This window comes from Corvus hawaiiensis, chromosome 3 (genome assembly GCF_020740725.1).
Source record: "Corvus hawaiiensis isolate bCorHaw1 chromosome 3, bCorHaw1.pri.cur, whole genome shotgun sequence".
Classification (NCBI taxonomy): Eukaryota; Metazoa; Chordata; class Aves; order Passeriformes; family Corvidae; genus Corvus; species Corvus hawaiiensis.
Genome location: NC_063215.1, coordinates 93,859,038 through 93,874,655, shown reverse-complemented (window position 1 = coordinate 93,874,655; position 15,618 = coordinate 93,859,038). Strand labels below are relative to the sequence as shown.

The 15,618-nt window shown below is 44.1% G+C and overlaps 1 long non-coding RNA gene across 1 annotated transcript; it reads left to right on the top strand.

Annotated features, from left to right (window-relative positions):
- Positions 1-778: 778 nt before the first annotated feature.
- LOC125322644 lies at positions 779-10,312 on the top strand. The gene is made up of 3 exons (XR_007202138.1): positions 779-858; positions 6,292-6,295; positions 10,302-10,312. It is a non-coding gene; the product is annotated as an uncharacterized LOC125322644 (long non-coding RNA).
- The last annotated feature ends 5,306 nt before the right edge of the window (positions 10,313-15,618 follow it).

The window sequence follows — 15,618 nt, the reverse complement described above, 5'->3', positions numbered from 1 at the left end:
GAAACCCTACATCTACAAACACATTTCAGAAATTTTTTAAATTAGATTTTTCCCATTCTTGGTGAAATACTTGGATTAATTTACAGTACCTTTGTTGCAGCTGTGATTACCTAAGTTGCCTCTGTAGGCTTGTAGTAACACTGAAACTAAGCAGTGCTGCTCAGTTACATTTTAACTTGGGAAGTATTTTCAAAACAATATATATATCATGTTCTGCACATATTTTTCATATTTTTTATTTCTCATTCACTTGCAGAACATCTGGTATTTTAATTTGCTTCAGGTAGAAATTGATTTTATAATCTCTCCACTAAAACTTTGACCCCATGGTGAATGGTATCAGTTATCAGGATCTCTACTTCAGACAGTTGCCAAAAAGGTGTTTCTTTCTCTTTTTCACCGGAGTAAACCGTGAATGTGTGGAAATAGGATTTTGCCACTCAAGAATATTTAGAGACGGGGTTTTGGCAGTGCTGTTTGTGGTGGTGACGGTGATGGCTTGGGTTTTTGCTGTTGCTGTTGGATTTTTTAATTAGCAAGTTGTATTTTGACATAGCTGGTCTCTCAGGCTTCAGCTGCTCATTATCTGGGAGGGAATGCCATGGGTATCCTGCTAGCACTGACCATGTTCTGTCGCCACATTGGCTTGTGAGCAAACACTTCTCTCCAGCCCAATCTCTGCATTGCAACCAGCTTTGCCAAGAAACTGCGAAGGGCAAGAGAAATCTCAAAAAATACCTTCAGCAACATATTAAATCCTAGAACTATGGAACTATTTATGTTGGAGAAGACCTCTAAGACCATTGAGTCCCACCATTAATCCAGCACTGCAAGTCCACCACTAAACCATGTCCCCGAGTGTCTCATCTACACATCTTTTAAATGCTTCTAGGGATGGTGACTCCACCACTTCCCTGACAGTTCTTTCAGTGATGGAATTTTTCCTGCTATCCAATCTAAACCTTCCCTGGCACAACTCAAGGCCTTCTCCTCTTGTCCTGTCACTTGTTCCCTGGGAAAAGAGTCCAAACCCCACCTCACTACAAAACCTCCTTTTGGGCAGTTGTAGAGAGTGATAAGGTCCCCCCTGAGCTTTATTTTCTCCAGGCTAAACTCTTTCTCCAGTTGCCTCTTCCTTGCAGACAATGAAAAACCATTACCCTGGTGAGGTGCAGGTGTGGGATCCTCAGGTCGTACTTCACTGCCAAAGCTGGCTTGTGTGTGTGCAGTGTGAGCCCTTCCACAGTGAGCAGCTGCTCCCAGTCACCCCCAGGGAGGCTGAACTCTGCCGTGGAAGTTAAATTCAGACTGATCATCTGCCGCGTGGGGCCAAACGTTTGTGCTGGTTTGGAATTTTCTTTATGCAATATACTTCTAATGAACAAGTTGCTTCCATTCAGCTTTTCCACTGAAGGAGGAAGGCTAGGCCTTCTAAATTAAGTGAGATGTGCTCATGTCCATGTTGTCATGGTTTGCACCAGCTTCAGCCAGGCTGGTGCTGCTGGCTGTGCAGGGGTGTCCCAGGAGAGAGGCTGCAGGGCACAGGAGCGGGTGTGTGTGGGCTCTGTTTGCCAACATCCCATTTCCCATCAAATGCAAAATCCAGACACAGACCTTCCACAGGCATGCTTGCCAGGGCAGGCTGTAGGTATCTGCTGAACATAGTTTGTTTTCTTCTTAATATACTGCACCTATAAAATTTTTAGCCAAGGGCCTTGGAGGGAGGCTTGTATGAATTCCTTTGCTGAACTCTTCTGATGGGCAGAAAAGCCATTTTAACAGACAACTCTCACTCTGCTTCTCCTTGGCTGGGAAAGACAGGCTTGTTACTGAATTAAGTAGTTTATTCTTCTGTACGGACCATGATTATGTGAGGTTGTAATGGCTGAGTACTAATAAGGTTCTTGTCAGAGAGAGCAGCCCTGAAAAACTGTAGTTTCATGGAAAAAAGGTTTATGGAGGGGTCTGTCTGTATGAACGTGTGAAATCAGAGCTGCCATCCTAAACTGCTGTGAGGTGGCTGAGGAGTCCTGCACACAGCAGGGCCAGGACCATCCTAGCCCTGCTCTGACAGCTGCCATCTGGGCTGGCAGGGATTTTCCTTGTCCTACCCTCAGTAGTGATCCTCCTGCGGCGATGGGTTTTAGTGAGAACCACACGGACTCACCCTCAGCTCTGCCACACTGGAGTCAATGTTGAAACATTTAGACACCAGGGATATGACTCAGATGCCTGGGCTAGATAAGTGAAAATAAAATAAGAACCAAAAGGAAACCATCCGGAAGGAGGGGAGGGCCTGCATGCGTGTTTAATTGGACAAAAATCAGGCATTTTAGTCTTTCTGAGAAAAACAAGCCTAAGCCTTAAGATAAAAGACTCTACAGCCATTCCCTCAGCCATTTTGACAGCCATTACCTCCCCTCCAGCTGATATAACAAATGGAACCAGTTTCCACTCCCACCCCTCTTTTATCTGTTTCCTTTCAGTAAAGTCTGAAGAAAGTATTTCCGCTCCCTCACCCTCCTTAAACCAGGAGGCTGCCTGATGTCCCCTTGATCCATGGGAAATGGGATGAAAACTGCAAGGGGATGGTTTGTTCCATTACAGATGTGCACAGCTCCTTCACCCCCGAGGCACGGGCTGCCAGAAGGTGACAGTTCTGTATGTGTCTGCAGCTGCCCCAAAACAAGGTCTGAAATACATACATGTTGTGGGAGAGAAGCACGAGGGCTTTAAGCACACATTTATGAAAATATGAGAGCTTAAGAAGAATTGAGTCACATCTGACTGCTACCATCTGGCCCACTTCACTCCAAGATTACCCAGGAATGTATTTCACATGTGCCTTTGGAACAAGATTGTGAGCTGCCAAAAAGAAAATATTTTACAGCTGAGCGTTGCATTTCTCACGGAGCAGTTCAAATGCAGTATCCTGAGGAGGAGGATTCCACTGGTGGGTATCAGGCAGGGAGTTTGGGCTCAGTCCCTTTGTTTTGTCTGTGCAGTTTTGTAATATGGGACTCTTTGTTGGTTGCTGGATTGGTTTTAAAGGTCCTTGGTTAGAACAGAAGCTTCCCTACGGAGAGTGGTTTCTTAAACCAGAGCCCTGGGTAGGCAGCTGAGCTTGTGTTAAACTGGAGTCACAGCTCAATGTGGCTGAGCTTGTGCAAAGAGAGCTTCAGGAGCCCCCATGGGGAGCGCTGTGGCTGGGGGGAGACACTTTGGATGGAGGCTGGAGACCTCAGTGCTGCTCCCAGCTCAATGGGGAAGCTTCCCCCAAAGGGCTTCACCCATGTGGGTTTCCCTGTGGGTAGCCTGAGGGCATCTCACCTCTGTAAAACTGAGGTGTGCTGCCTTGCCAGATACATATAGATATAAAGGTAAATATTACTTCATATGTTCTAAAACATGTAAGAATAGGTTTTGTGGTGACGATGACACGTACTTGCAAAGATGCACATGTTTCTCCATGGCACACCAGCATGTGGGACAGAATCTCACATGGTGAAAGAGCAGGTGGCACCTGCTGCACTTGGGCTGATGTGGGTTCCTTCTCAGTAAAATGGGGATGTGGGAGCAGCAGCACCTCACTTTGCCTCCTTCTCGGCATCCTGTAGGAGGAGATGGAGCATTTTGCGTTTTACTCTAACCGGGATGGAGTTAATCCTCTCTCTGCCTCAAGCAGGGTTTGCAGGACCAGAGAGCTGAACCAGCTGTGGAGGTTTCATTTCTTGCAGCGTGCTGGAGATGGTGGGCTGCTGAGGTTAGGGAAGCATACAGGCTCTCTGGGGGATGCTGGTGTAATCCTGAAACGGTGGGGAGAGTGCATCCTTGCCTTTTTCTTTTCTTTTTTTTTTTTTTTTAATAATTAGAATCAGCCACAGTTCTTTTTTCATCTTAATTATTGTTTTAGGTTTTGAGTGAGGGGACTTTTTAAGACTTAAAAGACAGGGCACTTTCATACCCTACATCCATGGGGTAGGAGCTCTATCACACAGAGTGCAGTATGAACAGTGTGCAAGTGCACAAAAATTTTGCTGGCTGGAGCCACCTGTCCCAAGCTTTGTGTGGTGGAAAAGTGTGCAGTGGGATCAGCTCATTGCTTCAAAAGTGTGCTTATGAGCAAGTCTGCCCGAGGCCACTGGCCTCAAGGCATCCCCACACCCTGCTAAAGCACTGCTGGTCTTGCACCAAGTTCTTCCACAGCTTAAAAATGGGCACTGTCTCAGCACAGTGGCACCTCTCACATCTTTTGAGGCTTTTGGGTGAGAGCAGGTGGCTGTTGGTTGCCACACAAGGAAAGTAGTTCAGTTTGTTCCTATAGCAGTTGCACAGCAGACAAAGGGTTCAAATGCCTACACTGCTGTGTTTCATCCCTCTCAAAATCAACTGGTTTTAACAAAAAAAAAAAGCAGCAACTCCTCAAATCATGTTCTGCAAGGGTGTATTTTTTTGTATTTAGAAATGTTTACTACGCAGCCATGAAGTCTTGTTGGTCCTGTGAAACAGAAGGATTTGATAAGTTTTATGCCACGGTCCATAAGTATAAATTATGACAGGCTCCCAAGGCTGACAGTGACAGGGGCGTTTTGTGACTTTGCTGGAGTCGGAAAGCACTGAACAGGATGAGACAAGAGCTGGAATAGTGATTCAGAATAATTCATTGAATTATTTCTTGCTCCATTCTGCCCATTTCTTTTAGCCTAAATATAGGCCGTGGTTTTGGTAATAAATGTCAGTTAATCTCAACTTTTTCTCAAACACACCCAAGGAGGAAGACAGAACTGAGCAGCAAACATACTTTACCTCAGACTGTGTTTTCCTGGAAATATCTGTGCTCCACCCCAACCGTCTGTCTGAGCTGGTTGTTCATTACCATATGTAGCCCTCACCAGAGAAGGGCGTGATGTTTCTGTACTCTGGGTATCATTTTCTGGGAAATCTCATTTTACAAAACACCTGTTGTTGGGTGTGTTGAAGGTTTAGGAAAAAAAAAGGACACTTAATTTTTCCTTTGTTGGTCTCAGCATGGGAACATCATCCTAAGCCAGGGAAATATTTTCTCTAGCTTAACAGTAGGAAATGCTTAATCTCTGCTGGACTTATCACAGAACTTCTTCCTGCTCCTGCATTCTGCCAACCTAATAGCTCCCTTTGGAACACCAGTAAATGCATTTAGGGAGTGGAAACATTTGTGCCCCTCATCTCTGTTTATGTCCTTGCCCATTTTCAGAGCCCACAAGCAGAGTTTTCACCTCATATCTCTTCAGGGAATTGTGGGACATATAAATGTTTTGGCTGATGTTTACTGGGGTCAGTAAATGCCTTTCATCTGTAATACAGAAGATGTTCCTGGCATGTGTGATGTCCTCACTTAAGCCATGGGGTTTAGATTTTCTCTTGGTGGGACAAAAAGTAAATCAATCCAGAGCACATGTAACTGGGAAAATGCACTCGCCTAGAACTGCAGAGTGTCGCTAGTGGCAGAGCCTTGTCAGCTTTACAAGGAACATAATTAGCACAGACTAATTTTATAATTCATTGTAATCTAAGAGAGGGTGTCTTACACTGCCAGTACAACTGAAGAATGAATTTCCAGTCAATATTGTCTTAGAGATAAGAGCACGCCTTTTGAAGTCAAACCTGCTTAGCACTAGGTGGCACTCTGCTATAACCTAAATTAGTTTGTTTTAGTTTTGAAGCTTGGTAAACATTTTAGCAATGGAAACAACAAAAAGAGATTAAATTCATCAGCAAGTTGCCAGGATAGGCACCCATGTTGGGAAACGAGGGGATTTTAACAGATTGTAAAGCTGTCAGAGCCTCTCTAATGTCCACTGGGTGAGAGGGCAGGGAGGAAACGAGATCCATGTACCTTTTCTAACAGTGCCAGTCATTGCACTTGCTGTTGGGAAACCAATATGGTGTTTTGTGGGGTTAATAATGTGGTGCCCTCTGGGGAAGTGGTATGGAGGTACATAATTCAAGGCCTTGTCAGTAGAGACTAGAGTGGTGATTGTGGAACACCTCCTAAAAGAACAGCTGTTCTGCCCCATTTGTTCTTGGTACATTTTGCATCATGGAGGCCAGGAGAGAGAAAGCTGCACTCTTTGTAATTTTCATGGGTTTGCATTGCTAAGGTTTTTTTATTTATTTTAATGTACTGAATTTATGGGGTGTGTGCAGATTTTATAGAGGGGTGGGTTTCTGCATCAAATATTGCCCGAGTGGGTGTAGGACCAGCTCTTGGTCCAAGGGGAGGATAGGTCCTGGTGCTGGGTAATGATGCAGGCACGTTTGCAGAGTGAATCCTTAGGGGAGGAAATGGAATCAAGGGATGTAGGGCTGGAGCGTTAGGACCCGGTTTCTAGCAGTAAACAATAACCTGGAAACCTTGGAGCTGCATTGCACTTCATCCAAGCTGCATATTGGATGAACATGTATATTTGTATATGGGATGAATTTGGACACGTATGTGTATTTATGTGATGGTTTTTCCTCATCCAGAAGAAATGGATAGTCTTAGAAAAACTCAGGTTGCCAATGTTGGTAAGAAAAATACATGACTTGGAAAATGGCTGTCAACCACCGATCTTATGTCAGTGCTATTTCTGGGCAGCTTCAGAGGAAGGGAGACCTTCCTCTGAAGGGCTCAGGACACAAACCCAGCCCTGGGATTACTGCTCTGGGGACTGAAGTCTGACAATCCAGTCTTCCTATGCGACTGTGAATGTAAAGGCTGGATTCAGTCAAAGGCTCACCTGCTACATTCATCCTCCTGCTACAGCCTCATTCATCCTCCAACCCCCAGAGCTGGGGACCTGAGACTCTGCAGCTGGTGCACGATGAGAATTAAGCACCTCTGCTGCTGACCAGAGAAGAGAGAGTTGTTGGTAAAGCTGAGGCGTGTGGGGAAATTTTGTGTGCTCAGCAGAGCTTAAAAGCATGTCTGAGGCTGCTGCAGGCACCTGTCCCTGTGGGAGCCAGAGACTGAGGACATCCCAGCAGGGATGCAACTGAAGGCATTTTCTGGGAAAGCTGACCTGAACTCGCTGTTGTCCTAGAAAATGAGGCTGGCAGAGGAGGAGAAGGGCACTGGTTTTTCTGAGCTAATTTAAGTATTCTATACCTTTACCTGGTATCTTGGGGACCCCGGGCTGTCTTTCTTCCTTGGCATGTGTTACGATCCAGTTTAAACTCAGAAAAGCAAAGAAAGCCAAGTCTCTGAGCATAAACCAGAAAGAACTTAGAGGGTTCTAAATATTCCCAGAAACGAGATTAAAACCAAACAAGATTAAATATTGTTGCCAAAAAATGGATGTATTTTATTTAATAGTAGAGAGGCAAAGAGAAGGAAAGAGAAAAGAAATAAAGAAAGAAATAGAAAAAGAAGTGTGTGGGGGGGGGTGGGGGAACAGGGAGAGGTGACAGGGGTTAGGTGGAAGCATGTCACCCATCCGAGGGTCCCAATGATGTCTCCTTGCTCCCCTCCATCTGCTCTGCTGGTGGTGAGGGTCCCTTTTCGCCACCGTGGCCACACTGCCACACGCCATGCCATGATGCCACACGCCCAAGAGTGCAGAATCCCATGGATTAATATACACTGTGGGCCAGGTGGGAATGCCCAGCTTGACACTGTCCCTTGCAACACTGAGGGTCTGTTGCATCATCTCTGGGGCTCTGGTGCAGGGTCTGCTTTGAGGGGGGCTCCTGTGATGGGCCATGTCACCCCTCCTGCTGTGGATAAGCTTCCCCCCCCACCCCCCCCAGTGAGGACCCCTCAGCTGGGCTCTGCACAGTGGAGGACGGGCAGTCACTGCACCTCTGACCAGAGACTTTTCCCAGATACCCAGAGCCTCTCCTCCCTCCACCCCTTGGTTTGAGGGTCTGTGCAAGCCTGGCAGCTGATAGCCCTGGGGCTGTGGTCCTCATCTTGGAGGTGTTAGGCTTGTGCTTTGTGAATGTCCCCAGCCCTGAGTTGTTATTTCATCTTGTCTCCCTTGTGTAAGGCCTCAGTCAGGGCCCCATTCAGGGTGTGGTAGTCCTCTCTGCAGCTTTTGGAATACAGTTTTAAAAGTCCTACAAGAAAATGTTTAAGTCATAAATTACAATATTTCAGTCTCTGACAGCATGTGGGGGTGCATGTGAGGATTCACTGTTTGCCAGGAGAGAGCTGCAGGGCACCTGCAAAACCCGGCTGGAGGAGCTGCAGGGCTTCCACCTCCTGCAGGAGTTCGGGATAGCAGGAAGGTCGAGTGAAAAGGGAGAGAACTGGTCCCAGCTCTGTGCTTCGGGCACTTGCTTGAGAGGGAAGACTGGGCTTCAGGTGCCTCTAAATGCCAGGCTTTGCCAAAGCAGCAGATGTGTTTCCTAGGAAGCGTGTGTGCCTCTGCATGTGTCGGTGTTTCTTGCAGGCGAGCGCTGACTTTTTAACGCTAGTCTGCGACCTTTGTGATTTGGGTTCTGTCCCTAGCATTAAAGGCTTCCTCCCCAAATACCTTTTCTTGTGCTCTGTGTAGACCAATTCTTATCACCCCAAGTGACTGGTGCCATTTTCCTTGGCTATCTGGGCACGTCACCTGTTTAACAGTTTTCTTCCAACAGTCGCTTTACTGGATTGGTTTCTTTTTCCCTGACTTTTAGCCCAGCCCTTGTTTTGTGCCGTAAGGCAGCTCTGATATTTTGGAATGCCTTTATTATTTGCTCCCCTTTAAATGTTTACAAATAATTAACTTACGTTTTTGTTCCACAGCACATCTTTGGTTGTTGTCATGGCAAAAAGGGACGTATTTTGTAGATTTCTTCTTTTCTAAGGGATAAGAAAGCTCAAGACTTCCGTGTTTCTATCTGGAGGCATGTGTGCAAAGAAAGATAAAGCCAAATGAGAGCAAATGGCTGTCCAGACACACTTGTGTACAGGCTGGGGGTTTTTCTCTAGTCTTTTTGGGAGCTATTGCTTCCCCCCTCTATAAAGATTACATGACAAAATTTTCCACATAAATTAAAATCCTTCTGAGGTGGCTCCTGGTGAAATGTGCCACATTTAACTGGTTTTTTGGGGGGAATACAACTGCAGTTGGTGGTTTCAAATCAGTCCAACGTGTGGTGGGGCACTGGTAAAACACACTAGGCAGCCTGTCTTGCAGTGTATATTTCTGCTGGCAGAGACCCTAGATCTCCTTGGCCAAGCATTCAGTGCTGGGATAAAATCTAGATTCCCAGCAAATTCTCAATTAAGTGCAAGATGTTTCTTGAGCACGGAGCCAGAGATCAAACTGAAATAAGGCTCACTCTGAGAAATATTTTGAAAACTGTTTGAATAACCTAGTGTATACAAATATTTTAGGTCAACTATCATATTCTCTCAAGACTTGTAGGCGTTTCTGTCTGGGTGCCAGCAGCACTGCATCTCTAAAGAATGGAACCAATGCTGAATTCTTACTTCCACTACTGTGTCAGTGAATCCACCCACGGCCTGATAATGTCAGTGCAATGTGATGGAAAGTTTTAATTATTGTTTGGCCCTTGTGTTGTTTTAGTGATATTTTTGCGTCAGCATTGCCAGGAAAAGGAGAGGGCAGTATCCAGGGGTAGAAAAGTAAACCATCCAACTCTTTGAAGAAAAACTCACCTCATCTCAGTTTGCAAAGTTGTGCTGGGAGGCAGCTCTTCATTTCTTCACCTTTAAAACCCTGGCCTTAAATTAGAGGATAAACAACCCCAGACAATTTCTTCTCTTTTGCTCCTGAAGCTGAATAGTGCACACCCACTCAATGCCTCCCTAGAGCCACAGACACGTTTGGATACTCTGTTGATGGCAGCAAATATGACTGAGTTTGTCTTGCACCAAGAGATGATCCCAGATCCACAGACTGTACCTCTAACCAGCTACCAGCTTGGTTACATTCGTGGTGCAGACAGAGAAACCAATGTACAGGCTGCTGACCAGCTATATTTAAGTTTTTTGGCAGAATCCTGCTTAACATTGGAAGGAATGCTTTTAATAGTCTGCATTTCTCCTGAAGGCCTGCACTGGGGATATAGTTGCCTCCCACACATGCACAAGTCTGATTGGAAAGCGTGATATGGCATGGATGTGCGTTGTGGCTATGGGATGTCAGCAAGACAGATTTAAAGTACTGCTGAAGGAATGACAGAAGAAGTCTGCAAACCTTCAAGATTAGAAGCCAGATTCAGATTTTTCATATATGAAAGCAGCAGCAGCTTTGCCGAAGGCAGTGGTGTTACTGTTCTCTAGTGCATGTGAAGAGATTGTGCATTATTCGTTATTTGAACCAAAGCACATCCGTGATTTTATGCCACTTTGATATTTGATGCATGGAGTTGTGACCTTCCTAAGGAGGCACTTGTCAGCTGCTCTTAATTTTCATGCAGGAGAATTCAGCTTATCCAGAACTCCTGCAGCAGTTGAGCAGAAATGCACTGTTACTCTGCTGTCTGCAGTGTTGGAAAAGGGAGGAGGCTTCCGTACACCTCCAGTCAGGTTTTTGGGGTTGTTGAAAAGATACCTGGGTGCCTTCAGAGTTATGTGCAGTTAGAGAGAGCTCTGTGGTTTGCATGTACAAAGTACAGGTCTCACATTGCATCAGATGTTTGCAAATAATGTAACAGGGCTGTGCTGGCATGTGGGATGGATGAAAGGGTTGGCAGCCACAAGTATTCACAGCTTAAACATTAGTCTCTTCTCTCCCTACCTCCCTTCCCCAGTTAAAATACAGTAAGAGGAATTTATTTGCATATTAAATATTTTGGCTTTTTCTTATTTTTTTAATAATTGGCTCACAAAATGAAATTATACTCTTGGATTGCACAATAATGGCTACTAGGGCTCCAAACTTATTTTAAAAGACAAGTGAAAATGTAACCAAGAGATAAAAGAGAGAATCTTTCCAAAAGCTGCTGATTCCTGAAGAGGCTTCAGGAAAACACCAACAAACACCAGTGTCCAGAGGCTATTGATAAGACTTCAAGAAGAGATAAAAAATAAAGGATTGCCTTATTTTTATTATTTTTTTAAATTGTCATGTAGAAGCTAAAGCAGGAGCAAAAATGAGCAGAGAGTCAATTGTGCCTTGAGCAGAAATAACAATTTCATGGAAAACACTGATAAAGCAAAAACACCTGGGAAAGGGAATGTGTAAACTGTGATCCTGTGCATCAGGATTTTGCTGAGCAGAGGAAGGCATATTCTACCTGCTGTGTAAGTAGTGCATCACTTCACGGTACCTCCTTTTTCTCTGGAGGATCAGAGAATGTTCTTCAGCGTGAGTCTGCTTGAGTTAGATGATGTGGATCCCAGCATACTCTTCAAATGGGAGCTTTGGTAGCAATTTAATATTTTGTGGCACTTAAACATTTTTCTGACACCTCCCTGTAGCATTAAGGAATCATACACTGGTCGGTGCTGTGGATGTGACTTCTCTTTTTGATGTACAATTTCTCTATTAGCTGCTGTGAGGAATGTGATTGTGGTTGTCTCAATAAACCTGCGTGTTGTCAGACTGCTGACAAGCCTTTGAGTTGTCTGTATTGGATATATGCTGATTGTTTTTTGGCAAAGCAGTTGCTGAGCATAAGAAGGTGTGTGAACCTGTAGGTAGGTGATTTCATCCTTAGGAGCCTTGGTAGGGAATTCTGCAGCACATCCATGCCTTTGACAGCATCTTTATGAGGACATGTGTTAGAAAGGTTTTCCTGAGATGAAGTTTGCACACCTGCAGAGACAGACAGACCCACCTCTTCTAACAGCAGCCCTGGGACTCACTGTGACAACAGCCGACACTGACAGGTGCAAAGGAGGTTTATTGCGGGAGAGGCTTGTTTGTAGGTGGGATGTTGCACAGGGAAAAACAGTCAAAAGAAGGTGAAATAGGAATGAATAGGTGTCTGTAAAGAGACAACACAAGGTAGAATACATCTTTTCAGGTCTTACTTGATTCCTTTTCAGATTGATTTGGATGAGCTAATTATTCTTCTAATGCTGATGTTAACAAAAAATGCTCTGCATAGGGAGATCTGTAAGGCAAAACAGTGCTGGGGAGTCTGATGTCTGCAGCATATGCCGAGAGGAAATTTATTTTTGAATAGCTCTAATCTGATCCTGTTGACTTGCTGCCCACTAGCACAATGTGTACGCTCCTGGAGCACATAATCCTGTGGAACTTAACACATAAGGAATTAATTGCGCCCTTTGGGTCAGGAGCACAATCCTGAAGAAAATCTCCTGGTTGGTCCCACTCACTGCATTTTGGTTTGCATCCCAGAAACATATCAAATGAGCACAGGGTCACTCCAGATCACACAATTTATCTTCTCTCCCCCTGCTGGGAGAACTGTGCCTCCTCATGTCTGCTGATGTGTCAGTCTGTCCTGCTGGAGGCTTTGGGAAGCATAGCCAAGCACCTCTGCTCTCTGCAGCTTGATTGTATGGAAGTGAGGGATTTCTCCAAGTAGATTCCTTCCCAGGAAAACCAAAGCAGGACCTTCTGGGTCTTGGCTGCTCGGTTTTAAGTATCAAATCAACACAAAGGGAGTCAGAAAGGGAGATCAGAACAAATCTGCCTGATGTTTGCTATTTACTGCACAAGCATTCCTCTGAAAGCCTGGAAGCTGGAGAGGGAAGGCTCACCTGCTGGCAGCATGTTAGTCCCTATATTTTAATGCTGAAAACTCCCATGCAGGATCTTAAAAATCTGCCTTTTTAATACCATTAAAAAAACCTGTGTGTTCGCTTCATCACAGCACAGTTCCTTGTATTAGAAGTCCTAAAGCTGCCTTCCCTATTGTCTGAATTTCCATTTTCAGCTTACATTTTTCTATTCCTGTGGGAGGTTTCCCACTTTCATTTCCATGCAGTGTTGGAACTGGGAATCCCATTAGCGTTGTTCACATGACCTAGGGAATGTGAGTAAACGTTTCATAGCAGTGTATCTTCTTGGCTGCTCTCCAGGGCCTGTAATTAACTCCGCATATATTCCTCTATCTATCATGGGCCTTTAGATCTGACCTAATAGAAACAGTGAAATCTGGAATAGACAGCAAAGCTTTATGGAAAAAATCAAAGAAGTGCTTTTCTTGCTGGTAAGTCTTTAACTGTTTACTGTGCACACTCTCCTTTTAACAAGATTTCACTCCCAGGAAAGCGCTGGAAGTATAAAGCAGCCCTTTGGAAGGATCATGTGACTTTAAATGTGCAAGGGATGCCTGGGCATCCTTTAATTTTTTAAGCATGATGGTGAACACGTCACTTGAGAGTAGGTTGAATGAATCTTTACGTGGGTAACAAGTTTTTTTTAATTTAATAAGTCATTTAACTATCTTGTCATCCTGGCTAACTAGAATAGTTTTCAAAAGTAGCTGCTTTTTAAGTAATATGCTTGTCTTTCTTCCTTTTGCTTTCTATGATATATGCTTCTGAAAAATATTCATTGACTCTGAATTTAGTTATCTTACAATTTATGTCAAGTTTTTGACAGGACTATAATAATTCAAGACCTGGTGAAAAACACCCCACGGTAGGATTCATTAAAGTAAGATACAGATACAACATGCATGTTTTGCTGGGATATCATTCAATTCTCAGCCTATACTGAGGTTCAGGTCTTTGCTATGTAAATCTGGAGTAAATCCACTGAAACAAGTGCACCAGCAGAGCTGGAAGTTGAACTTGGCCTTTGTTTTTTTTAAGGACAATATTAGAAATTCAGATCTTTAATCCATTTGGTTTTCTGTTAGCTCAGTCTATCTTCCATATCTAATTATATATATTTAACCCTGATTAACGTTGCTGCTCAGAAACAAAGGCTCTCTTATGATTTTTAGGCTCAGACTATTGAGATGCTGAAGACACCATTTGTAGAGAAAAGTTAGTGGCTCCTCCACCCTTGGTACCATATTCCAGTTGATGGAATGTCATTCACCTGGAACAGATGTTTTCCCTCCTGCTTTAACCATTCCCCAAAAATATCTGAAAGGAAAATGAAAATACAATTAATATGCATGTCTATCCAATTATTTTAAATACATTAGCATTAAAATTGATTCTGGATTTATTTAGACACTTTCTGTGGCAGCCAAAAATAATCTTGATGCAGGACTGAATTTTGTCAGAAGCCTCAGTACAGCAGAGACCTTTTATTCAAAAGAGGAATGAGATGGTAATTCAGTCCTAAAACTCTGCTTTTTGTGGCCAGTGTGAACTCTTGGAGTTTGGTCTGCTGGGAAAATGATAGGGGAGAGCAATACCCTGAAACAAGATGACAGCTGAATCTACTGAGGTTTTGGGAGAGGAGCAATGCAGATCAACTGTGGTTTTACACTACAGACTACTTTAAAATTCTGCACTGAGCATTAGTTAGTTCAGCAATTCCTAGGCTGGAGGTATTTCTAATATGCTGGAAGTATGTACTGCAGGGTGCTGGAGGCTCAGGTGAGGAGAATTGTCTGTCCACACTTAAAGGATTTCATATCCAGGATGGCAGATTGCTGAGTGGAATGAGGGCAGGGGATGGTATTAAGGCATTTTAGGAGGTCATGTTTTCTTTAAGGGACACTTTCTCCTGTTAGGAAGTTTAGGTAGGTACAGACATTATTTCCTTGTTTCCCAGCTTTTGCTTTCCTTTGTTGCAAGTAGTGAAGCAATTAATAGATAAAATCTATTTTCTATAAGGTGCCTTTCAGCAGCTGCTGCTTCTGTCCCCAGCAAGGCTGTCAGCTCTTTTAGAGACAGTGGACCAACCGAGATGACAGTGCAGTGGCAGGTTTGGAGAGCATCTCCTGTGAGCTGTGTCAGATGCCAGCTCCAATCCTTTCCAGCCCAAGCTACACAAATATATTTCAAGGATTGGCCATGATCCCATAATTAAATATCTGGCTGTGTTGGGCTTTCCTGACTATAGTCGCAGTTGAGATACAATGTAAGTTTTCCCTGGCTTTTAGGATTGGCGAAGTTGGAAATGTCATGTCAGCATGGAAACAAAGTAAAATACAGATACAAGGGCTTTGGTCAGGGACGTTTCTAACTCAGTCACAAGATAACAATGGAGTGTGACCACTAATATATTGTCTACTCATAATGTGAAAAAAATTAGGAAAGGCTGAGAGGGTTGAGATTAGAATTAGCTATACCTGCTTGCATGGTGTTTTCATCTTCTCCAGATTGCTTTCTCTGGCTGAAGACTCACCCTCCAGACCACGACATTCCAGTCTGAGAAAAAGGCTGGCAAGGCCAGGGTTATGGTGTGCCTTTGGCTCCTGGAGGTACCAGCATCCCAAAGAATCAGCTGCTCCCAGCCATGCAGCAGGTCAGTTGGGAATTTTGCCACCAAGGAAGGGGTGACTCCAAGTTCTCTGCTGCCACACCTGTCTTTCTCCCTCTATTAGGTTTGCTCTTGTGCATAAAACACTAAACCATCAAGCAAGTTGGATTGGAAGTTCTTTCACTGTATGTTCTAATGAAGCCTGTAAAAATAGCAAATAATAACAGGACATTTTTAAAGAAGGTACAAAATTATCATCATTTTCCCTTTCCTCCCCCGGAATATCAGATGTTAATCTTGTTCCTCCCACAGGCTAATGATATGAGATGCTTCAAACAAC